A 24268-nucleotide genomic window follows, 5' to 3' on the forward strand; every position below is an offset into this window, starting at 1 on the left:
TATCGGGCGGTAGCTGGTAGGGTGCTTCTTGTTATTCCCCAGTTTCGGCATGGCAACAATAACAGAATGCTTCCCCGCAGCAGGAAAGGTGGCCATCGTTATGATCTAATTAAACAGGGCAGCGAGATAGACAAGCGCTGACCATAGGAGCTGCTTCACGACCCTGCCGGTGATGCCATCAGGTCCAGGTGCTTCGTTGTTTGGTAGCGTCCAAATGCCCACTTGTACTTCTTCAGGTGTACTGGGAGTGATGGGCTCCTCTTCTTCGACATCTTCCTGAAGAATTGCAGCAACGTCTCTCTCAATAGCGGCAGTACATTGAAGGTCGACTCGGTCTTGTAGGGGTTGAAACGTTGGCCTCAAAGACATCTACCGACTTGTCAGCTTTGTCATCCAGGCGATATGCTGTCCGAGCGTCAGTCTTCAGGGGCGGTGTTCGTGAAGTAGCTGACGGTTTGCCAACCAAGTGGGTCTGGGGTGAAGCTGCGTAGTTTGTCGGGCCCACCACAGGTTACGATGAGGTGCAATGCCAGCCTGTATTTCCCTTCGTAGTTGATTGATGCGGCGCTTGAGAGCTACGTTGCGTGTGAGACGCCACTCACGACATGATCGATTCCGCGTCCGGATGGAGGAAAGAATGTCCGGAGGGAGGCTGGGCATCACACGTCGAGGCGACTGCGATGGCTATGTGGCCTCGTGATGAGCGTCGGTGACGATTTCAGCGAATCGGTTGAACGAAGCTTCAGTGACAGCTTCTTCCTCATCTATGACGGCGACTGCAAAGTCAACGTGATCGCGAAATCGGTCCCCGTCCGTGCGTCGTAGGTTGAGGCGTCCAGGTAGATGTTCCGCTGCCACCCTGAGGCAGAAGAGGACAGGAAGATGGTCTGAGTTGAGTCCATGAATCACTTGGGCGTCCAAGAACTGCGGGATCCCCTTAGTAATGGCAATGTCAATGACGTCAGGCACTCCTCAGGTTCTTTGGGGCCAGACGCATGGGCGTTGGCTTCTTTAAGGGCTTGAAGAAGCATCCGACCGCTCCAGTTGGTGACGGCTGAATTCCACTGGCGTGTTCAGAGTTCAGGTCGCCAGCTTCCCAGGTACTCGAAGGAGAGAGCGTGCATCTTCAAGGCAGAAGATCCTCCGTGGGCTGCGATAAACAGCGACAAAGGTGACGGGTCCAGTTTGTGTGTCTGAGTACTGCCGTTGCCTCCATGTGATGAGCGACTGGTGGTTGAACTTGGTGATGTCGGATGGTGGTACGAAACAAAATTGCGGTGCCCCCTCCGTGAGTCAGTCGGTCCGTCCTGTAGCAGCAATAGTTTGCAATGTTGCTGCAGATACCCGGCTTCAGAAAACTCCTGTTGACGAGGCAAATATTTATGTTCTGCACTATCTAGTATTGTCCCGGTACGGAAATATAGTAGATTGGGGGGTTGATGGGCAGAGCAGTCTGAATTGTAGTTGGCAGGTGGGTAGTCTCCACGTGATCTGTGTTCACGTTTAGTGGTTTTGTTGTTTCCTTTTCGTTTATTGCTCTCACGTCAAATGAAAACAAATGGCCGGGACCTATCAAATGAATTAAAATACATTCACATAATTACAGAAGGCTAAAATATATTATTGGTTTTAGATTTGATTTTATTTCCAACCTTCTGACAGTCAAGCGTTAACCGCCTTGCAGAATAAGGTGGTTATTTTTTTCGGTTTGTCAAAGAAATTTGGATTTTATAAATCTTTTCCGCTGAGGCAGTCAATTTCTTTGAAACGAAGTGTTTAATTCCACGCTATTGGCTAGTTTCAACTGTTCGCTGCATTTCAAGTGCACGTTTTTATCTTCGAGCACGTATGGCATTATACCATGATAAAGAACCAAACACGAGATAATAGTGTTCTGGTATTCGAAGAAAATTTACATCCGAATCTGGACATACGAATGTGCGATTTAAGCCGAATTGTGTTTTAGTATGGTTCACGAAATTCCGATGCTCGTGGAGTATCCTCTGATGTCTTGTTTCTTTCATGACATAATCTTTTAATGTTCTACACGTACGAACATACTGGCTTTCTGCGTCATCGTAGCTGCTCATGGGCAATGACTCCTGATGACACTCTCTGCCAAATGCCGAAACGAACCTATCTCTAACAGGTCGCGGAAAAATATTGCATATGGAGATTTGAAAAGCGTTACTTTTAAAGTAAATTTCCTCTATCGCTAGATGAACTATTTGCGACAATGTACGATGATTTTGGTAAATCACAGACCTCACTCTTTGAGGACGACCAATTAAAAGAATTTCGACCCCAAAAGATCAGACATTTATTAAAAATTTTACTGGCTTATTTATGCTATGTGTCGTAAAGTGTAACACAGGCAGAAAAGATCAACATCTTACATGGAAGCTTGTCTTGTCTTGCAGTTAATCAATCTTCGAGACCAGTGTTATATATGAAAGCTTTGCATTTCTTGTAGCAGTACTATGTATATTAATTTAAACCATTAACTTTTCTTATTTGTGTGTTCGCTCTACGTAAGAGTGATCTTTCTATTGGCTGATTACATCACGTGTTCTATGCTGTCATCAGCTGGCAAGATCACGTGACATGAGCTATTACTGGCTTACAAAAGCGTATCGCAATCTCGATTTCAATGCTTTGGAAAGTTAACATGCGGTGTTTGGTGGAATTCGAATTTATACCTTCGTAATATGAAAATAGGTGGAGTACATGTTGCTGCACATCAAAGATCTTCCTAAAACGTGCCTTCTTACCCTCAGTTTCGTTTTCTAAAGTGCCGGGAAATTTTACGCAGGCAGTGTATAAAACCATAACTATTCGAAGGATTGATAAGCTCTACAGTGCCAAGGAAAAGTGTATTTTTAACCGGGAAAAGTCCGGCAATTTTTTTCCTTGTCCGCTTTTACACCCTGTCACCGCTTTAAACATATTTAAACTACGTCAGTTAACACTTACAAGTCAGTAAGGCTGTACCATCATCTTTTAGACCATAGGTTACTAAAGCCAAACACCATTATCTTTCAAAGGAGACACAGTTCCACATTACTAATGGCATATCATTTGCATTGATACGGAGTCACGTCCATGCCATACCACTGCCATGTATCTGTCACACCATTCGTCATATCACTTCTTCTGCCATGATGGTGGCCCTCCTGCCTTAGACATGTCACCTTTGGCTAGAATACTATATTGAAGACAGTCATCCTACACATATGAGCCGGCCTGAGAAATCAGCATTAGTGGAGCATTGTCTGAACACAGGTCATCACATGCTTCATGAGAAAAACAAAGCATTATCATTGAGGGACTGCTATTAAGAAAGCAAACAATCTAATAAGCAAAAAGTGTGATTTCATTTAAGTGCTAGTTGAAAGTCAGTAGTGGATAGTATTAAAATGAGAGCAACAATAAACTCCAGTTACAGACCTTACACTAAGATTTGCAGAATCTTAATTCAGCTCTTAATCACAGCAATATCTGATAGCACGTTAATTGCCAGCTGTGCAGAGGTGGAAGACATCACTTTGCTCCCAGCAGGAGGCACTAGAAACAATTTACATCCAAATGTAAGAACTTTCCATTCATGCATGGTTCCTGCTACTGGCACTAATACGATTGATTGTCAGCCATTATGTTTCGCAACAGTAACTACAGCAATCACCTTAAGACGTTCAACAGTTGTTTCAGTGAAACACTGAGATCACTCCAAGAATTCTGTTTGCAGCAGATCTATCAGGAACATCTGAAAAGTCACATCTGTCAAGTTAACATTTTATTACTTTTGCCCATGTTGCAAGAGTGATAGTTTCTTTCCACATTTTGAGAATAAAATCCCTATTGACATTAGCATTTCTTAATTGATGAAAATTAATTGATATAAATTTGAAGTTTGGTTTGTTGACTGGATATTTACCTGTGGTAAGTGTGACCCAAATTTTTCCAGAGTTGTTGCTTGAAATTGATAACCAGGCAATGTGTTATGTAGACATTCTTCCATTTATTAATTTACATTTCCACTATAACATGACTTTGTATGTGGACTCAACACGGACTAGGCAGACTAAATTGGACTCAGACGGGGCACCCGCTGATGTATATGTAGCCTCCAGCAATAAAAATATTTAATAACATTGTTGATGCATGAACATACTTAAAATTATAATTAAAAGTTATCAATCTTCAATATTCTAAGTAAAGAATGTGTGTGTTTTTTTTACTAAATGTAGAAACATCTTTAACATACCAGAATTGTGATGGAAATATTTTTAATAGAAAGTTTATTGAAATAGCTTCTGTAAACAATCAGACCAAAGTCATTCTGAATTACATTTCAAATACAAAATATTTTTTCGCACTAACATGTTAACTGGATCTTGAACAAAAGGTGAACAGTCTATAATGGTCAGATATGTAATTTATACTTCATAAATATTTCTAAACTGATTGCAAAATAATGTATTTCCTAGAATGTTTCAAATAGTAATTTCTTTTATAAAATACACTGCCTGACAGAAAATCCGAAGCATCCAGAAGATATGGTCAGAGGTTAATGTATCTTATTGTATTGTGGGTATGTAAAAAACGACAATGAGTTAAAATTCTCTGTGACAGGTAGAACAGCCAGCAGAGTGCATCAGTGCAGTTAATGTTTAGTGTTTTTACTGGACCTGGTGGGGTATGTATGGGATGTGAACAGCGTTTGACAGTGGATGCTTACTATGGACGACATGGAAATGTTACATACTTGCCTGAGACAATGTTGTCAGCACCTGACAGTTTTAAAGGGACCTCTTGTGTGCATCCATTTGGTTGGCTGATCAAATAGTGACAATATCCATATTTGTGGGACATTCAAATTTTACGCTTGACTGCTCTTGGACTGCGTGGGAATTGGGGACAGACATATTCGTCTATGTTCCAGTCGACTACGTCTGAGCACCACAAGGAAGGATTGCTGTGCTGCGAACCAACCACATTGAGTTACTTCACAACTGCACCTGCCATCCAAGTAATAGACTTCCTACAACACTCTGTGTCGTCATGCACCATTGGTCAGAGACTAGCAGCAGCTGTAGGAGGGAATTACTGTCCAACGCAGAGGCTGCCATTGACACAATACAAGTGGCTGTGTTTGGAGTGGTGCAGTGACGTGACCTGGCTGGGTGGACTACTGATGAATGGCACTGTGTAGTGTTAAAACGATGAATCGTGCATCTGCACTACTCTGTATGACTTACCGTCAAGCGTGGTGGCGACATGTGGACACGGCCCACTCATAGAGTGTTTTGGAGAGATATGGTGGTATTACTCCTGGCATCAAGATGTGGGAAGCTGTTGGATACAAGTTCGGGTCACAGTTGGTAGTGATTGAGAGGACTTTGAGGTCACAACGGTACATCACAGACAAGTTGCATCCTCATGTGTTACATATTTAAGTGACAATATTGTGGTGCCATTTTTCAACAGGACAATTCTTGTCCGTATCAGACTCGTGTGTACATGCATGGGACCATCTCAGATGTCAACACCATCCAGGATACTGAAGACCAGTTACAACAGTTGTGGGCCAGCTTGCCTCAGGAGAGGTTACAATGGGTTTATCTCACCATTTTCAAATAAATCAGCGCACATTTCCAAGCCAGAGTGGGGTTCAACATCATACTGATAAGTGGACAGTGTTGGGCTGATACTGCTAAGATCTTTGTAAATGTGATTCAAATTTGTAATATCACATACCCTATTAACCCAAAAAATTTCATTTTATTTCCTCCTCCTCTTCAGGGTGGTTCATTTTTTGTCAGGCAATGTAATAATATTGTAGCATCCAACAGAATACATTTAAGTACAGTTTACGTTTGTCAACTGATAAAATATAACAATCATTATTTACAAAAAAAACTTCAGTAATGACAAAAATTTCCCCACTATGTATGTATCATGTACCTAATTAGAAAATGTGGATTGTAAACTAGTGTGACATGCTACACCCTGCTTAGGTATTTATATTTCCTGTCACTGTCAGAAGAGCAACTTTGTTTCTTACTTTGTGTTTAGTATTATCCAACTATTCAGTGAATTTTTAAATATTTGTACCGGAGATGGGAGAGCAACTGTATCTCTCTGTCTGGGCATAAAACACTTGTGTTGTTGTGAGGGTCATTCAGTAATTAAATACTAACACTAAAAGTGAACATAATGCGTACTGCAAGCAGTTGAAATGTCTGTAAGTTTTCGTTGCCAGTCTAGTGAAGAACCACATGTTTGGTTCGTGTGAACAAGATCATAACATCGAAGGACTGTTAAGATAGCATGACTTATTGAAGGAAGTGCTTTCTATGAAGTGTGTACCATGATCGGATTTTTACTTTCAGACAGTGTGCATCCATCAAAAATACTCTCTCTGCTGTACAAACAATATGGTGGTAGTTGCATGAACTGTGCACGTTTTAATGCAAGGGTGTAAAAGTTTAAAAACAGTCACAAAAATGAAACAAACGAACACTGTGTCTTGTGTCTGGCAGCAGTATCAACCTCAGCATTGCAAGCTCATATTGATTCACGTATTCAAGAATAGTGACAACTTACAGTTGAAACAAAACACTGATAAATAAATGTTGACACAACTCGCTCCATCATTCAAAACAAAGGAAACTGCTGGAAAGACTCATCCAAGATGCTTTCTCACAGAGCTTACCATTCATCTCCAGGCTTGGACTTTCGCATTTGCACTTCACTCAAAAATTATTTCACTTACTAAAGTATTCCATTTTTGGACAAAATTTTAAACTGTGAGGAAACGAAGATACAGCATTTTGAGCCAGTGTAAAAACATGCAGTGGAGACAGTCTGATTGAACTATCTGTAAGAAATTCAAAATACAACTGATCACTGGTAAGGTCATAGTACCAATGTTTTGGAGTGGCTGAGGTCCGATTGTGTTGTTTTTCAGAGAAGCGACGCCCTGTCAACGGCATATATTAAACAGGCATGACTGAGAACAGTCAAACCTGACCTGTAGAGGAAAGATTCATGATCGCAGGTGAAGGACATGCCACTCAAAGCAACACCAGACTTGAGCTGATGCTCCAAGGTGTTGGCAAAATGGATTGAAAGCTCCAGCAGTATCTTCCATGCAGTCCTGCCCTTGCCCCCTTTGGATCCAATGAAAGAAGCTTTGTTTGTGGTACAGTTTGGCAGCAGTAAAATGGCAAAAAAGAAGTACTGACTGACTTCCACTTCAAGGTAAACAATTATTTGCTGAATGTGTAAGACGACTTGTAAGGAAAATGGACAAGTGTTTTGGGTTGTGCGGTAAAATATTGGCTATGGACTTGCTCTTGTACATGAGGCATAACACTCATGCCATTGAACATTTCCTGGTGCTGTTGGATGTTATGGCCTCGTGTTTGATTCTGACTTGCGAAGTAGGCACATGTAGATCGCAACAGTCATCTATGATTACTTTGTAAAGCATGTATTGCCATTTTGATATTCGTTATTAAAATCAGGCACTTCCAGTGTAACATCAGTAGGTCTGACGTGAGAATGCACCAGTTTGTTCAGAACTAGTTGCCAAATATATGTTCTGCAGCTGTAATGGATTAGTTACAGCTTTATCAGATATGGACAATGTGTGGACTTAATAAGCCATTATTGTTCCATGGCTACATGTTAATTCAATTTCTGAATGACCCTTTTATTATATTCAATTTCTCTGATACAAGAGCAGCCATGTTTGTCACACCATGTATTTGTCATCAGCATACTTAGTTAATGTAAATAAATACCGTGTTGGCAGAGTGACTCTGGCAGTGTCTCAGAATTTCCGTCTAAATCATCGATACAGTTACCATATTGTATTTCAGTGATAAAAGAGCAACAATGTTGGTCATGCCACATATTGATAATCATTAACATAATTAGTTAATGTTAATAAATGTCTTGTTGGAGAGTGACTGTGTTATTCTCAGCATGTTTCAGACGACACCAGTATTGTTACTATATTTCATTTCATTGATACAAGAGCAACAATGTTTATCTTGCCATGTATTTATTATTATAAATATAATTATTTGCTCTAAGTAAATATCTTGTTTCAAGAGTGACTGTGTAACTATCAACATATGTTTCTGCCTGCAATATTATGAGGAAGTACCCAAAAGAAACCAAACCAATTCTTTTGGAAGGCATAGCTTTTTCAAAACAGTGTTTTGCCGCTAGAAGCACATAGGGTGAACATCACTAGACAGTTGGGTGTCATCATTGAAGAAGATTAGGACTAGTTTCAGGAAAGTGTATACTGACAATTTTTTGTGAGTGTCGTTTTTTCAATGGCTGAGTTTCGTGAACAGGGTGCGGTGGTGAAATTGCGCTTTTTGCTTAGCAACAGTGGAACAGAAACTCTTGAAATATTGAAAATAGCATACAATGATGATGCTATGGGGAAATCTCAAGTGCATGAGTGGTTTGCTCATTTCAAAGATGGTGAAATGTCAGTCGACGACAGACCTCATTCTAGTTATCCTTCCATAGCCTGAACACATGAAAATGTTGCAAATATTGGTGTGTTTATCAAGGATCATCAAAGATATTGAAGAGCTGTTGGGAGTGACTTGGAGTTCAGTGAAGCGAATTGTGACGGAGGTTTTGGTAATTTTATGCCAAATTCGTGCCATTACTAATGACTGCTGAACAAAATCAAGTTCACGTGGAGGAATACTGTGCTGTGTCCTGAAACGATTTAAAGCTTTTTTGTAGGTGACAGAACTTCGTGCTATGATCCTGAATGAAAGCACTAATGAAGCCAGTGGAAGACTCAAGAACAATTGTCAGGTGAAATCAAACATTAAAACAATGCTGTTTTTTTTTGTGTGTGTGTGAGTGAAATCCTCCATTCAGGGATTTGTTCCACAGCGTAAGACAGTTAAGCAGGCTTTCGACTTGGAACTTTCGAAAAGATAGCAGAACGGTGTGTGCTGGAAGAGGCCTGATTTTTATCAGTAGAGTGATTGGTTTTTCCATCATGACAATGTTCCTGCACACACAGCCCTGTCTGTATGACAATTCTTGACCAAAAATGGTACGAAACCCTTTTCATCACTCCCCATATTCATTTGAATGTGCCTTGTGTTACCTTTTTTGTTTCCTAGAATGAAGAGAGACATGGAAGAAAGGAGGTGAAGGAAAAGACAGACCCACTACCAAGCACAACAAATGATAAATTTAAACCGTGTTTTGAAAAATGCAGTGAAGGATTAATCAAAAGTATTGGTGCAGATGGAGAATATTTTGAAGGGTTTTTGGGTAAAATTTGGATAAATGAGTCAAAAAAGGGTTTCTTTTTGGTACCCCATCACAGTTACCGTATTTCTTGTTATTGATGTTAGAGCAACAATGTTTGCTTTACCAGGTATTTATTATTATCAGTCTAATTAGTTAATGTATGTAAATGTCATGTTGTGAGAGAGACTGCATTACTCTCACCATGCTTCTGTGTACTCCAATGTAGTTATCGTATTGCTTTTGACTCATACAAGAGCAACAATGTTTGCCTTGCCATGTATTTATTATATGTATAATTAGTTAATGTATGTAAATGTCTTGTTGTGAGAGAGACTGCATTACTGTTACCATTCTTCTGCCTACACCAATGTAGTTACCGTATTTCTTTTGACTGATACAAGAGCATCCGTGTTTGCTTTGCCATGTATTTATTATCAGTATAATTAGTTGATGTATGTAAATTTCTTGTTGTGAGAGACTGCATTACTCTCACCATGAATCTGTATACACCAATGTAGTTACCGTATTTCTTTTGACTGATACAAGAGCAACAATGTTTGCCTTGCCATGTATTTATTGTATGTATAATTAACAGTTAATGTATGTAAATGTCTTGTTGTGAGAGACTGCATTACTCTCACCATGCTTCTGCCTACACCAATTGCAATAGTTCTATTGCAATTATTAGTCTCTCCTTTAGTTCATTAATCACCCATCTCTTCGGTTTAAATTGTTCATAACAAAAGTCACTATCAGTATCACTTTAGCAAATTTCAATCTAATTGTAGCTTCCTACGATAATCTATTAATTATTAAGCTTACTTCTCTCTGCTGGCAGCATCGGCTTTTTGAATCACTCTCTTCTCCCTTATTTCCACCCTAAGCTGTTCCAAATACGCTAATTACATTTCTCCTCTTACGACAGAGGATACACAGTGACACACAGCCGTCACTATTTCTGTCATATTCTCCTTGCACCGAATGCCACTAATCCATTTTCTATACTCCCGCAACCTCAGGAAATCTTTAGCAGTCCTACGATAATCACTACCAGTATCACTTTAGTAAATTTCAATTTAATTCTAGCTTCCTATGATAATCTGTTAATTATTAAGCTTACTTCTCTCTGCTGGCAGCATCGGCCTCTTAAATCACTCCCTTCTCCCTTATTTCCACCCTAAGCTGTTTCAAATACGCTAATTACATTTCTAATTACATTTCTCCTCTTACGACAGAGGATACACAGTGACACACAGCCGTCACTATTTCTGTCATATTCTCCTTGCACCGAATACCACTAATCCATTTTCTATACTCCCGCAACCTCAGGAAATCTTTAGCAGTCGCCTTTCTTTCGGCACTCGCGGTGTCACAAACAGGGCGTGCAAAATCTCGGACACCCCTGTGTTATGTCACTTGGCGGAAGCAGCGGCCAGTGCCCCTCGCGGCAGGTAGTGCCTAACAAAGGGACAAACCAGTCTGCCACCCTACTCCAGGCTGCTCAGCGGAACGCGTCAGAGCTTTTAGCAGCTCACTGCAACATCCAGTCTTTACCTGCGCGTTACGAAGAACTTAGCCTCCTCTTCAACCAACTAAACTACCACGTAATCCTCTTATCCGAAACATGGTTGAAACCACACATATCCTCTGCATCTTTTCATCTCCCAGGGTACACATTTCTTAGGTCAGACAGATCAAAAAAGCGAGGTGGCGGGGTCGGCGCGTATATATGAACAGATCTCAAAGCGAAAGTCTTATGTACGTCAAATCCTGCTGAAGAAAAAGAGGCTGAATTCATGTTCATTGAAATAAATATACAAAGTCGGAAATTCTTGACTGGCGTCGTGTACAAGCCGCCAAAAATAAGCTCAATGAGTTCCTTCCAGTCGGAATTACATTCACTTCAGTGTCAATACTAACATGTCATCGTAACGGGTGACTTGAACATAGACCTGCTAAGAGACACTCCCTCCGCAATAAACCTAAGAAGACTGTTTAGTTGCAATAGCATGAACATTCTTCCATTACAACCTACACACCATACAGCGCACAGTCATACGCTTATAGACGTAATTGCAACGAAACAGACTGACAAAGTAAGAGATATTGGTCAAACATCGGCCAATGGCCTCTCAGCACATGATGTAATATTCCTGGCCTACTCTGTGCAGCCCCCAAGGATCAAATCGCGTTACATAACTTGTAGGAACATGAAACGTATTGACCTTGACGCTCTAACAGCCGATTGCTCAGAAATCTCATGGCATCAAATAATCAGAAAACCCACAATCGACGGCAAAATTAATGAACTTGGTGATAAACTCACTGCCCTCTATGACAAACATGCACCTGTGCGCACATTCCGTGTAAGAAAATCTCCTGCTCCATGGCTGACAGCTGAATTACGTCAAATGATGACTAATAGGGATGCTGCCCACAGGCGTTTCAAGGCAGATCCGAAACCCGAGCGTTTCGAAGAATATAGAAAGCTACGGAACAGAGTGAAACAATGCATTCGCAATGCTAAAATCAGGCACGCTCACTCCCTTGTATGCAGCGATCTGACGCCCACGACTCTATGGAAGAATCTCCATAGCTTGGGGGTCGGAAAGGCAAAATCGGAAACTACTTTTCATGTGTCAGCTAACGAATTAAATGAATTCTTCTCTGCGCCTCTGAATACCAGCACAGCTGATAATTACCGTCCACAAGAATCCCCAAACAGGATAACTAACAACGATACCTTCCATCTAAAACATGTAACAACAAATACGGCAAGAAAAGCAATAATTAGAATCTCTTCTGATGCAATAGGCAACGACAGTATCGGTATAACCATGATTAAGAATGTTGTCGATATCTTAGTATCTGTCTTAAGTGACATATTTAATTTTTCCCTCGTGAACGAAATATATCCCACTGCATGGAAAAGAAGCCTAATTCGACCCATCCCTAAGATCGAAAACCCGCAACTGCCTAGTGATTACCGACCAATTAGCATACTGCCTGCTGTTTCCAAAGCACTTGAATATATTGTTCATGACCAAATCACTAAACACTTGCATGAATTCAGCCTATATGACAAATTTCAATCCGGTTTCCGTAAACATCACAGCACAAACACTGCTCTAATTAAAGTAACTGATGACCTGAAATATGCCATCGACAATCGAAAGGCAACAATATTGACGCTACTGGACTTCAGCAAAGCTTTTGACACTGTTAACTTTGACATATTGCTCAGAAAAATGCAACTGCTTAATTTCTCTGATAGTGCAGTGAGATGGTTTGAAAGCTACTTAAAAGACAGACAGCAATGTGTTGTCTGCGTAAATGAAAAATCTTCCTGGAAACATGTTTCCTCGGGAGTGCCACAAGGATCAGTCTTAGGACCACTTTTGTTTTCTTTATATGTCAACGATATTTCGTCGGTTCTGTCCTCCTGTAAATATCATTTCTATGCCGACGACCTCCAGCTCTACCTAAGCGTCAGACCTGAAGAGGTAAACACTGCAATCGCTCAGATGAATGATGATCTGTCTTCAGTAGTGACGTGGGCGAAAAACCTGGGGCTTAAACTAAATGCAAAAAAGACGCAAGTAACCTTAATAGCCCATCAGAAATTAATAAGTTCAGATTTCCGCGAACGGCTACCTCCTATTCTGCTCGACGGTACTCCAATACCATATCAGAAAACAGTGAAGAACTTGGGTGTAACTTTGGATGAGCATCTCAACTGGGCGGAGAATACAGTCGCAGTGTGCCGAAAGACGTCTGCTTGTCTCTACGCTCTCAAAAAGTTTCGGAACATATTTCCACAGGACTTGAAACGCCAGCTCGTGCAAGCACTCGTTCTACCGAACCTCCACTATTGTGATGTGATTCAACAAGGCATGAGTAGTGAAAACAAAAGACGGCTAGAGCTAACCATGAATGCCTGTGTGCGTTACACCTGCAACATTCGCCGATATGATCATGTTAGTGCTTCATACTCCGAGCTAGGGTGGCTGCGGCCGGACAAATTGCGTGACTACCACACTCTATGTCTACTTCACCGACTCCTCGTCGCGCAAGCACCCCAGTACCTTGCTTCAGAGATTAAAAACCTGTCATGCCATCATAATCGAAACACGAGGTCACTCTTATTTGGTATCCTAACTGTGCCCACTCACAAAACAAAAACTTTTGCAAACTCCTTCTCAGTTGCCGCTGTCCGCCTCTGGAACAAACTGCCCCTTACCTTGCGTCAAATTCGATCTCCTGCTGCTTTTTAAGAAGAAGTTGAAGCATTTCCTACTATCATCCTCACAAAGTTCTCCACAAAATTAATGTACAAGGACAATCCCCTCATCTGTCAAATAGCAAAGCTAGCGTCTCCTACCTTGCTCCTGAGATTCCTTCCTCTTCATCTATCTCTATTAGCCACGCAATCTTCTTTTCCTTTATATTTCCTTAATTATGTTTCATCATGTCTCTATTCTTCTCCTCCCTTCACCATGAGTCTCCCTCATACTCCCTGCTGCCAGCACTCCTATCTAAAATCTGTCTCTGCACTAATGTCTAATTATAACAGTACTTGTGACCTAAGAATATAAACTCTATATGTATGTATTTTTCCAGGTGTACCTTTCAAATTGTTTATTTCACTTTTTGTACTAGATGTAGTTTAACATGCCTACTAAAACATATGAATGTAAAATAAGTAGAATGCCTGGTTAGATGTAAGAGAGGGCTTGATGGCCCTAATCTTGCCAGGTTAAATAAATCAATAAATAAAAATACACCAATGTAGTTACCATATTTCTTATTATTGTTACAAGAGCATCCGTGTTTGCTTTGCCATGTATTTATTATCAGTATAATTAGTTAATGTATGTAAATGTCTTGTTGTGAGAGACTGCATTACTCTCACCATGCTTCTGCATACACAAATGTAGTTACCGTATTTCTTTTGACTGATCCAAGAGCAAGAATGTTTGCCTTGCCATGTATTTATTGTATGTATAATTAGTTAATGTACGTAAATGTCTTGTTGTGAGAGAGACTGTATTACTCTCACCATGCTTCTGCCTACATCAATGTAATTACCGTATTTCTTTTGACTGATACAAGAGCAAAATTATTTGCCTTGCCATGTATGTATTATATGCATAATTAGTTAAGGTATGTAAATGTCTTGTTGTGAGAGAGACTGCATTACTCTCGCCATGCTTTCCCTACACCAATATGGTTACCATAATTTTTTTATTGATAAAAGAGCATCTGTGTTTGCTTTGCGATGTATTTATTATCAGTATAATTATTTAATGTAAGTAAATGTCTTGTTGTGAGAGAGACTGCGTTACTCTCACCATGATTCTGCCTGCACCAATGTAATTACTGTATTTCTTTTGACTAATACAAGAGCAACATTTTTGCCTTGCTATGTATTTATTGTCAGTATAATTATTTAATGTATGTAAATGTCTTGTTGTGAGAGAGACTGCATTACTCTCACCTTGCTTCTGCCTACACCAATGTAGTTACCGTATTTCTTTTGACTGATACAAGAGCATCCGTGTTTGCTTTACGATGTATTTATTATCAGTATAATTATTTAATGTAACTAAATGTCTTGTTGTGAGAGAGACTGCGTTACTCTCACCATGATTCTGCCTGCACCAATGTAATTACTGTATTTCTTTTGACTAATACAAGAGCAACATTTTTGCCTTGCTATGTATTTATTATCAGTTTCATTCGTTAATGTATGTAAATGTCTTGCATTACCCTCACTATGCTTCTGCCAGCCCCAGTGTAGTTATCATATTGCTTTTCATTGATACGGGAGGAGCACTGTTTGCCTAGCCATTTATCTATTATTTACTCAGATAACGCTGGATTATTCTTGTCAGCATTTGAATGAAGACCCAAATTAATTGTTCAATTATTGCACATGTTACCAGTATATAATAGATTTATTAATTTTTTATAAATACCACATCCTTCTGGAAGCACTTCAGCTGAAAATGCAAGCACTTTGTGGAGTGTCATTATAAAAGCATTAAATGAGTGCAATCTTACTGTTTTGTATGGACTGATATGACACAAGAGACACAAAAAAACATTTAATGCTGTGTGACCTTGACAGCAGTAAAGGTGTTTCTTCTTTCTCAAAGGGTGGTCTAGTGGCAAATCAGTGATACCATGTTGCAGCTAGTCATATCGAGAAACAATTCTTTGTAATTTTTTCCAATCTTTCAATTTACGTAACAGCAAAGCAGTTTGATTCACGAATTGTCACCAAAATTCCTGAATCAAATGCCATGTTGTCTAGTTTAACACCATCCTCTCTGCAGAGCTGCCTCTTTTCTGCTGATTTTGTAGTATCATTGACTGTATTCACTATCACCACACTGTTGTCATTTCATAAAGCCACTAATATATTAGCTGAATTGTTTATATGTGTAGCCAAATGCCACTCTAGGTTTCTTTTTTAGTTCAACTTCCTTCTGTGGATTACAATGTTTACCATTTCTGTTGGCTATTATTGTACTCATGGCTGAAATATTTCTTAGATGGAAGCCACACAAAAGATGAAATGCCGTAAATAGATCGTCAACATTATATAATGTGAAGGAAAGTTGCCACTCTCCCTGTGGGGGAGATGCTGAGTTGCAGATATGCACAACAAAAAGACTCCGATAATTACAGTTTTTGGCTGTTAAGGCCGTCGTCAACAACGGACACATACATTCTCTCTCTCTCTCTCTCTCTCTCTCTCTCTCTCTCTCTCTCTCTCTCTCTCTCTCTCTCTCTCTCCCACACACACACACACACACACACACACACACACACACAATGCGCATGAGCGAACGCAACTCTCTCATGACTGAAACTATAAACTATCTGTGTGGTTTCAGTTGCCTGAGACTGCAGCCGAAAGCTATAATTCTGAGTGTCTTTCTGTTGTGCCTATCTCCGGCTCAGCATGTGTGCTATATGGTGAGTGGCAACTTTTTTCTCATAAAATTGTTACATTCCATTCCAGGTTTTCCGTTGTTTGTTTGTTAGAATGATATGCCTACAGCAGCTCTTCCAGCAGGTTGTCATTTGTCATGACTACTCCTTAACGAAGACATTGTCAGTATATTTTTCTAGCAATGTACGAATGCCCTGGTATGCTTTGAGCCATGTCAGAGATCCATTACTTGAAGCTCCACACCAGAAACAAACCCATATCTTATAGGTTTGCCTCTTAGTAAATTGTTTTGCCCCATGCTGCCCAAAATAAGGATCCATACTTTGTAAATTTATATATCTTGAATGATGATAAACTTGTTTAAGAGCATATTATATAAATTTAATGACTTATGGTGGTAAAGTATGATTTTATTGCTAAAATATAGTGTAAACACATGCACTTCCATCAGAGCAAAAGAGAAATGACAGAAAATTACGTATCTGATATTTGTATTCATAAAGCTAACGTGATTCTAGAATGATGTACTTAGTCACTGACGCTATATCTGGCATGCAAATACCCATCCTGTCCTTTGGTACTTTAAAATATTTCGTGGCAATGTGTGAACAGTTATTTCTCTAAGACATATGTGCACAGAGAAATTGTACTTGCACGTCAACTAGGTTGGGCAGACAGTCCATTTTCAGCAAGCCAGGTATTCTCATGCATATAGAATAATGCGTACTCAACAATGAAGACTAAATGTTTTAATCTTTGGTATGAGTCAGTGTATACTATTGCCACCTGTTGGAAGGTAGAATAAAGTAGTAGTATAAGAAGTTTTAAGCTCCTCTGTAAATATCGACCCCGAAGGGCAAAGGAAGTATCTGGGTTAACATTATTAGATAATGTAAGTAAATTCTTTGTTGTGAGAGAGACTGGGTCACACTTACCACGTGTTTATGCCTACGTTAGAATAGGTACTTTTTGTCTTTTGCGTAATGAAAGAACAGTGTCTGTTTTATCATGTATTTATTGTTATCAACAATTAATGTAAGTAAATATCTTGTTGCGGGAGTGACTGTGTTACTCTCATGACATGTTTCTGGCTATGTCCTTATAGCTACCATATTTACAACACACCGTAGCTCATTGCAGATGAATGTCACACAAAACTGACAAAAATAATTAAAACCTAGGTTTTATAACCTTGTTCTTTCATTGAGGGGGAAAAAAAGGGAAAGATGGGAATTTTGATGCATGTAGGTTAATCTAGGTTATGAGGTTATGATGGGAAAGTAATCCGAGATGGAAGGAAGTGTATCAATAGCGTGTCATGGGTATTGTGCCAGCTTCAAATATAAGAATATAGATTGTAAAATAAAGAGGTATGTGTGTGATAAATAATATAACACTCATAAATAATATAACACTCAGGAGAGAAAGACAACATAATAAACAATAAGAAATGCAAAAAAAGTATAAAAAAGGAGTAAAGGACTAAAGAGGAGATCGAGCAGAGTTTAATGTAAATTGATTCCAGGGGAATGATGTGATGAAAGGATGTCTTGTAGAGCAAGTTTCCATCTGCGTAGTTTCATAGGATTGGTGTCGGGCGGGAGGATCCTAATGGCTCGTGGGTAGTAGTTAATGTCTAGTTCCATAAAGTTATGCTGTAGAGCATGATGTACTCTGGATATTAGGCATTCCCCAAGTGGACAGTTGATCTGTACTGGTTCACATACTCAGCCAGTTTGGTGGATTTATTTTGTAACCTTTCCCGTCTTACAAGGGGAGTGCCAGGGTCGGGAAATGAAGTTCGGACTGGGACGGCGCATGTTTGCAGCACTACCCCATACAGTTAGCCTACAATGTCCCGGCCAGATGGCCAGCCATTCACGAGGAAAACGCTCCGAAACTTTCAGTCCTACAGTATGTTATACCCATGCGACCGCTCACTGAACCGAATGGCGCGGTGGCCGATGCAATATTGGTAACAATTCCTGCTTCGTATTTTCAAAGTATCTATTTGCTTTTCCTTATACAATAACGTTCAAATTGAAATCTTCTGTTCTTTCAACATTTTCAACTTTTCCAACCAAATTATTTCTTTCGAATATTCGTTCGTATTGTATATTGAAAACAGTATGCGTGGAAAAATAATATTCATATTGTGAAGACTATGAATAAGGATATATTTATTCGCTAGATTCCAAAATTACACAAGAGCCAGACTGATATTTGTCATAAAAACACTCGAAACAAGAGATGTTTGAACAATTTGCGCATCGAATAAATGAAGATTTTTCACACGAGCAGCGAGTTTTGAGGATATCTGTCAAAAAGCAGACCTCGTTAACATTTCTAAGGATGTGTCTCTCTGCGGTTAGTTTCTACGCGAACCATGCGTATTGGATCATATTGTGAGAAACAGGAAATGATAACTGATGGTGAACGATCGAGTGAATTTTAATACAATCTTCTCGTGAATTAATCTCTCGTTCCTGTTCAATTAACCGCAATTTTGCAGTCATTTAATGAAATTTTTCACCTGTCTGTAAAAATAAACATCACTGGGCTGCACTAGTGGTGTACACTTCGGTGGAATAACTTTGAGCAGGGACGGCCACGGCGTGCCAAACTGCACGTGTGTACAGATGTGCTGCACGCGTGCCATTACTCGGCTTTTCTCAGTCTTTCGCGGCACTGCTCGGCACGGCGCGACATCAGACTAGCTGTGCGATGCGACATCTTTTCATCCGGCATAGGGTGCGTAAGTTGATTCGTAGCGACAGCCGTGTTTATTCCTCGCTATTTGTTAGCGATTCGTAAGAAGTTTGTAAGTACTGTACAGTGGTTGTTGCAATGGAACATACGCTCACAAAGAGGCGGGGTAATGACACAACGTCGCGAGACTTCAGGGCTGAATGGGAATCGCAATATTTTTTCGAAGAGAAGGATGAAAATTCTCAAAGTCTATTATGCAGTCGCATACTCGCCGGTCACCGTAAATTTGCAATAGAACGGCATTATAACACCACACACAAAGAACTTCATGATTTAGTTGGGGCTGATAGATCAAACAAGTTGGCGGAATTAAGAAGACGTAGTGTTATGCAGCGAGACGGACCGAACGTGAGTATCCCTTACAAATCTTTGTGTTTCTGATGTTTGTATTTGTACATATTTGTCGTTAGAATTCGAATTTAGAGTTCACTCATTTTTTGTTTCCTTTTTTTAGCCTGCAACCAAACGTAGCGACCTGTCTTTAAGAGCAAGCTACAAAATGGCATTCAAAATTGCAAGAGCGAATAAGCCTTTCAGTGACGATGATTTCTTCAAGGAGTGTATTGTTAAGGCGGCGGAACTCTTGACGTCACTGGAAGTAAAGGAGTTCAGTGAAATTAGTCTTTCAGACAGACAATAGCTCGCCGCATAGCTGGTATGGCAGCGGATGTCTGCAAGTAGTTAATTGATAGTGCCTGCAAGTTTATTGCATTCTCGATTGCTTTGGACGAGTCGACCGACATTTCGGACACAGCACAACTAGCTCCTTCCACCTTCTTATTGCTAACTTATAGCTATATTGTGCAGGATTTACTGTTTACCTTCTTCTGGGGTTATCGTGTAGGATTTGGTCATCTTTATTTTCTGTGTAACTTGTGTGTGTGGGACGGGGGTTTAACTTCATTGCTTTTTTGCGGTGCGGAATTTGTTTTGTTTTCAAGGGCGAGTTTCTTCAGAGCCTTTTATGGCTGCGATAGTTCGTCTTCTTGCTACGTCATTTTATCTATCGAGTAGTGCAATTGGTCTTCTGTAACGGTATCTTTGATCTTGTGGTGCTCCAAGTGCTCGGATGAGTGGACTGTTGGCGTCTTGATTCTTGTTGTAGAATCTTCCTGCAAGTTCTTGATGTCTCTGTAATACTTCGAGTTCTTCTGCTGCGTCCTGTAGGTAACGGTTGGGAAACTGTGAGTGTACGTGTAATATGCGTCTTAAGATCATGTTTTGTAGTGACTGAAGACGTTGTATGTGCGTCCTGGCTGTGCATCCCCAGACTTCACAGGCGTAATCCATTAATGGCCTGATGTACATCCGGAAGATTAGTAGGCCGTTTTCAACTGAAAGATCGGAGCCTTCATTGATGAGGGGGTACAGGGCCCCAATCCTCTGGTTGACTTTTGTTCGAACGTCTTTCATGTGTAGTTTCCAAGTTAGTCTTTTGTCTAAGATGACTCCGAGATACCTTGCTGAGACGTCTCGTGGTAGCTCGGTGTTATATAGTCGTAGGTGACGTGCACGCATGGTCTTTCGTCTGGTGAAGATGACAGCTTGAGTTTTGGTCGGATTGAACCTGATGCGCCACTTGGCAGCCCATTGCTCAAGGGCATTGAGAGCACTCCCGTGGTTGTGATGGAAAGTCGGGCATGAAGGTAAAGTACAGAACTGGCCCGAGAACAGATCGTTGTGACACTCAGGCGTTGATAAGACGAGCTGTTGAAAGTGCATTGTCAATCCGAACAGCGAAGGTGCGGTTCTCGAGGTAGGAGGCAAGTAATCTGATGTAAGGCTTCCATATAAGGCCTTTGTGCCAGACAGTGTCGAAGGCTTTCGTAACGTCCAGCAGTACTGCGCCGCAGAATTTCTTCTCGTTAAAAGCTTCTGTGATATATTCGATTGCTCGCAGTATCTGTTGCGGCGTACGATGTCCGCTACGAATTCCGAACTGCTCTTATCATAATACTTAGTTCTGGGTGATGATGTTCTGCAGACTTGGTAGGAGAATCCGTTCAAACAGTTTGCTGATATGCGGTAGTAGGCTTATAGGTCGATAGCTCTATGGGTGGTGACGATCCTTTCCCGGTTTAGGCACGGCGACAACTACTGAATGTTTCCACTGTGATGGGTATACGGCTGTGGTGAGTATCCAGTTAAATATGACGGCGAGTCGCACGATCGCTGTCCATGGTAGTTGCTTCAGAACACGACCCTGGATGTCATCTTCGCTGGGAGCTTTTTTCGATGGTAGTGCCCGGATGCCTGCCTGTATTTCTTCTGCACAGATAGGCGGAATGTGGTCGTCGTCGTCGGGTTCTTGAAGTATTGCGTCTGCTTCTCGTTCGATGGTTTCGATGCGTTGCGGGTCAGTCCTGTCGTTGAGCGGTTGGAAGTTTGCTTCAAATGTGTCCGCCAGCATATTAGCCTTATCTTCCGGTCGGTAAGCTGTTCTGTCTTGATGCTGAAGTGGTGGAATTGTCGTCCTGCGGTTGGTGAAGAATCGGATCACATGCCAGTGCATTGGATCAGGAGTGAATGCATGGAGTTTTGCGGCCCACTGCTGGTTTTTGTGGGCGAGTTAGTTGATTGATTTGCTGCTTGAAGTGTGGATCCCGCGTGACGCGCCATTCACGACAGAGCCGATTCCTTTGTCGAGTGGAAGCTAGAATTTCTGGAGGCAGCCCCGGCGTTGGAAGATGTGGCGTCTTCGGCGGCGGTGTGGCGTGAGTAAGAGCGTCAGTGATGGAGTCGGTGAATGCTGTGATAGAATCTTCAGTGATGTTCTCCTCGTCTTGCAACACGTCCACAGAGAAGGAAACGTGTTCTCTGAAAGCGTCGCAGTTAGTTCGTCGAAGGTTAAGGCGGCCGGCGTGATGTTCTGGCGCGATGTGTAAGTAAAAGATGACTGGAAGATGATTCGAGTTGAGCGCATGGACGACTTCAGCGGTCATGAAATGAGGGATGCCTTTCGTGATGGAAATGTCTATGATGTCTGGGCGTCCACGTGATGCATAGCACGTTGGCTTCTCCGGTCCGCAAACATATGCAATTGCCTCTTCAGTGGCCTGCAGAAGAAGGCGACCGCTCATATCGGTGACCAAGGAGTTCCGAGTTGAGGTCTCCGGCTATGAAAAGTCTTCCGGGCGCGCGGAGCAATTCTCGAGCGTCGTCCAAGTCCAGGAGCTGTCGTGGGCTGCGATATACCGCGATGAATGTGATGGATCCAGTCTGCGTCTCCACATAAACAACGGTGGCTTCGTTGTTGCGAGTGATGGGCGGCTGAACTTCATGATGAATGATGGAGCTGCGAATGAAAATGGCGGTGCCTCCTCCGTGCGTCGGTCTGTCCGTCCTGTAGCATCTGTAGTTCGGTATGTTCGATCGGATTCCTGGCTTTAAGAACGTCTCATTAACCATGCAGATGTCTATGTTGAAGTCTATAAGGAATTGCAGCAGCTCTGGAATGTCGTGTGTCTAGTTGTCTGCGTTGTACGTCATGATGCGTAGCTCGTCGAGTCGAGGCGCTCTAGGCATTCCGCTGCGCTGTGACTTATCTGGTTGCCGGTAAGGCTCTGCTCATCGTTGCCTCGATAGTGGCAGCGACGGTGTTTGGAAGTTGAGCGAGTGTCGTGCTCACCTCCGCAAGCGACGATGCGATTTGTGCGAGCAGGACATATATCAGGCTGATCCGGCGTAGGTGGCGGCGGTCGTGGTGCTGAAGGTGGCTGCTGTCGATGTGTGGTGGGTGCTGCCTGGCGTTGTGGTGCTTTAGGTGGTGGTGGTGCAGTGGGCTGGAGGCCCTGCTTCAGTGCTTCTGCTGCGGTGACTTCCGCGCGCAAACGATTTGCGCGATGCTGCACGGGTGTAGGCCAGCTTCTCTGGTCCGTGGTCGGTGCTGGAGGAGGCGGCGGGCGTTCCCGACGAGCAGAAGGCTTCAGAGGTGGAAGGCCACGGAATCGTCGGCTGGCCTCCTTGTGTTTGGGGCAGGTGCGATGATTTGCAGGATGCGCACCTCCACAGAGTCCGCAGGTTGGAGCGTCTTCTTTAGGCCTCTTGCGCTCCCTGCTGTCGTGGTCTGCGCCACATTTCACACAGATAGGCGGCATAGTGCAGTATCGAGCGACGTGGTTAAAACCTCGGCATCGGGAGCATTGAACGTGGCAGTGCGAGCGGCGCAAGCGTTCAACCTTGGTTGAAAGATCGTAGATGCGCGTCAGCTGGAAAATGCTCCGATGTTCTGACGTGTCTGGCAAAATGACGACCCGATGTCCCGTCATCTGATTGGTTCCCGGCATTCTGTGATGTTCTATCAGCGTTGCAATGAATCCAAGCTCTTCAAGTTCTTCTTTCACTTCGGCGTGCGTTACTGGTATAGGAATTCCTTTAATTAATGACTTCAGCGTCGGTGGTCGAACTGTTGGCGTGGTGTACATCTGAATGCCTTCTTCTCCGAGTTTTCCCACAACCTTTACATAATCCTGCGTAGTATTGAGTGGAAGTTTTAGTGTCTCCCCGCTCGTCCGCTTTACGGTGAACGACGCTTTGCGGTGACCTTTCAGTCATGAGTGAAGGGTCTTGTGTGATTCCTTGTAACGTAGAGTTATAGGTGGAATCTTCTTATGTGCTGCAGGGGCTGTCTGTTTTGGCGCAGCTGGCTGTTCAGCTTCCATCGACTCGTCGTCGTGTCTGTGTTCTCGTTCATTCTGCGCGCGTTGTTGCGCCGCTCGTTGCTGCTGTCTGTCGATGAGATCTGCTGTTGCAGCGTTCAGGGTGTCCCCAGTCCCTTTTATGGGCTGGTATCTGTTCGATGTATCCAATTCACGTGCGACTACAACTGGTTGTAGCCACGCCTGTTTCTTTCGTGGCGGCAGCTGGAAGTCGGCGCCGCTTGTGCTTGCGTGTGCGCGTTGGTCGTCTTTCGAGAAGTCACCGTCTCCTCTTCTGTGGTGTTTCCCTTCTCTCGGCGCTTCAGCACGTTCCGTGTTATCATCGTCGGCAGGCAAGTCCGGTGTGCAGTCCATATCGGCGTCCGTAGGCAGCTCCGACGCAAGGGTACTAATACTTCCCCTCGCGCCGGGTCGAGTCGTCACAGATGTGCCGGCTGATGGCGGGCCGGCCAACGGAGCAACAAGCCCCGTCGAACCGCGGCCGGCCGGCACGGGCGTTACTGGCGCACGTGCGTCAGTCACGCGAGCGCGGAGTAGCACGTCCTCTCCTTCCGACATCCCTAACTCGACAGCACAA

The sequence above is a fragment of the Schistocerca serialis genome, chromosome 9 (assembly GCF_023864345.2).
Source record: "Schistocerca serialis cubense isolate TAMUIC-IGC-003099 chromosome 9, iqSchSeri2.2, whole genome shotgun sequence".
Lineage (NCBI taxonomy): Eukaryota > Metazoa > Arthropoda > Insecta > Orthoptera > Acrididae > Schistocerca > Schistocerca serialis.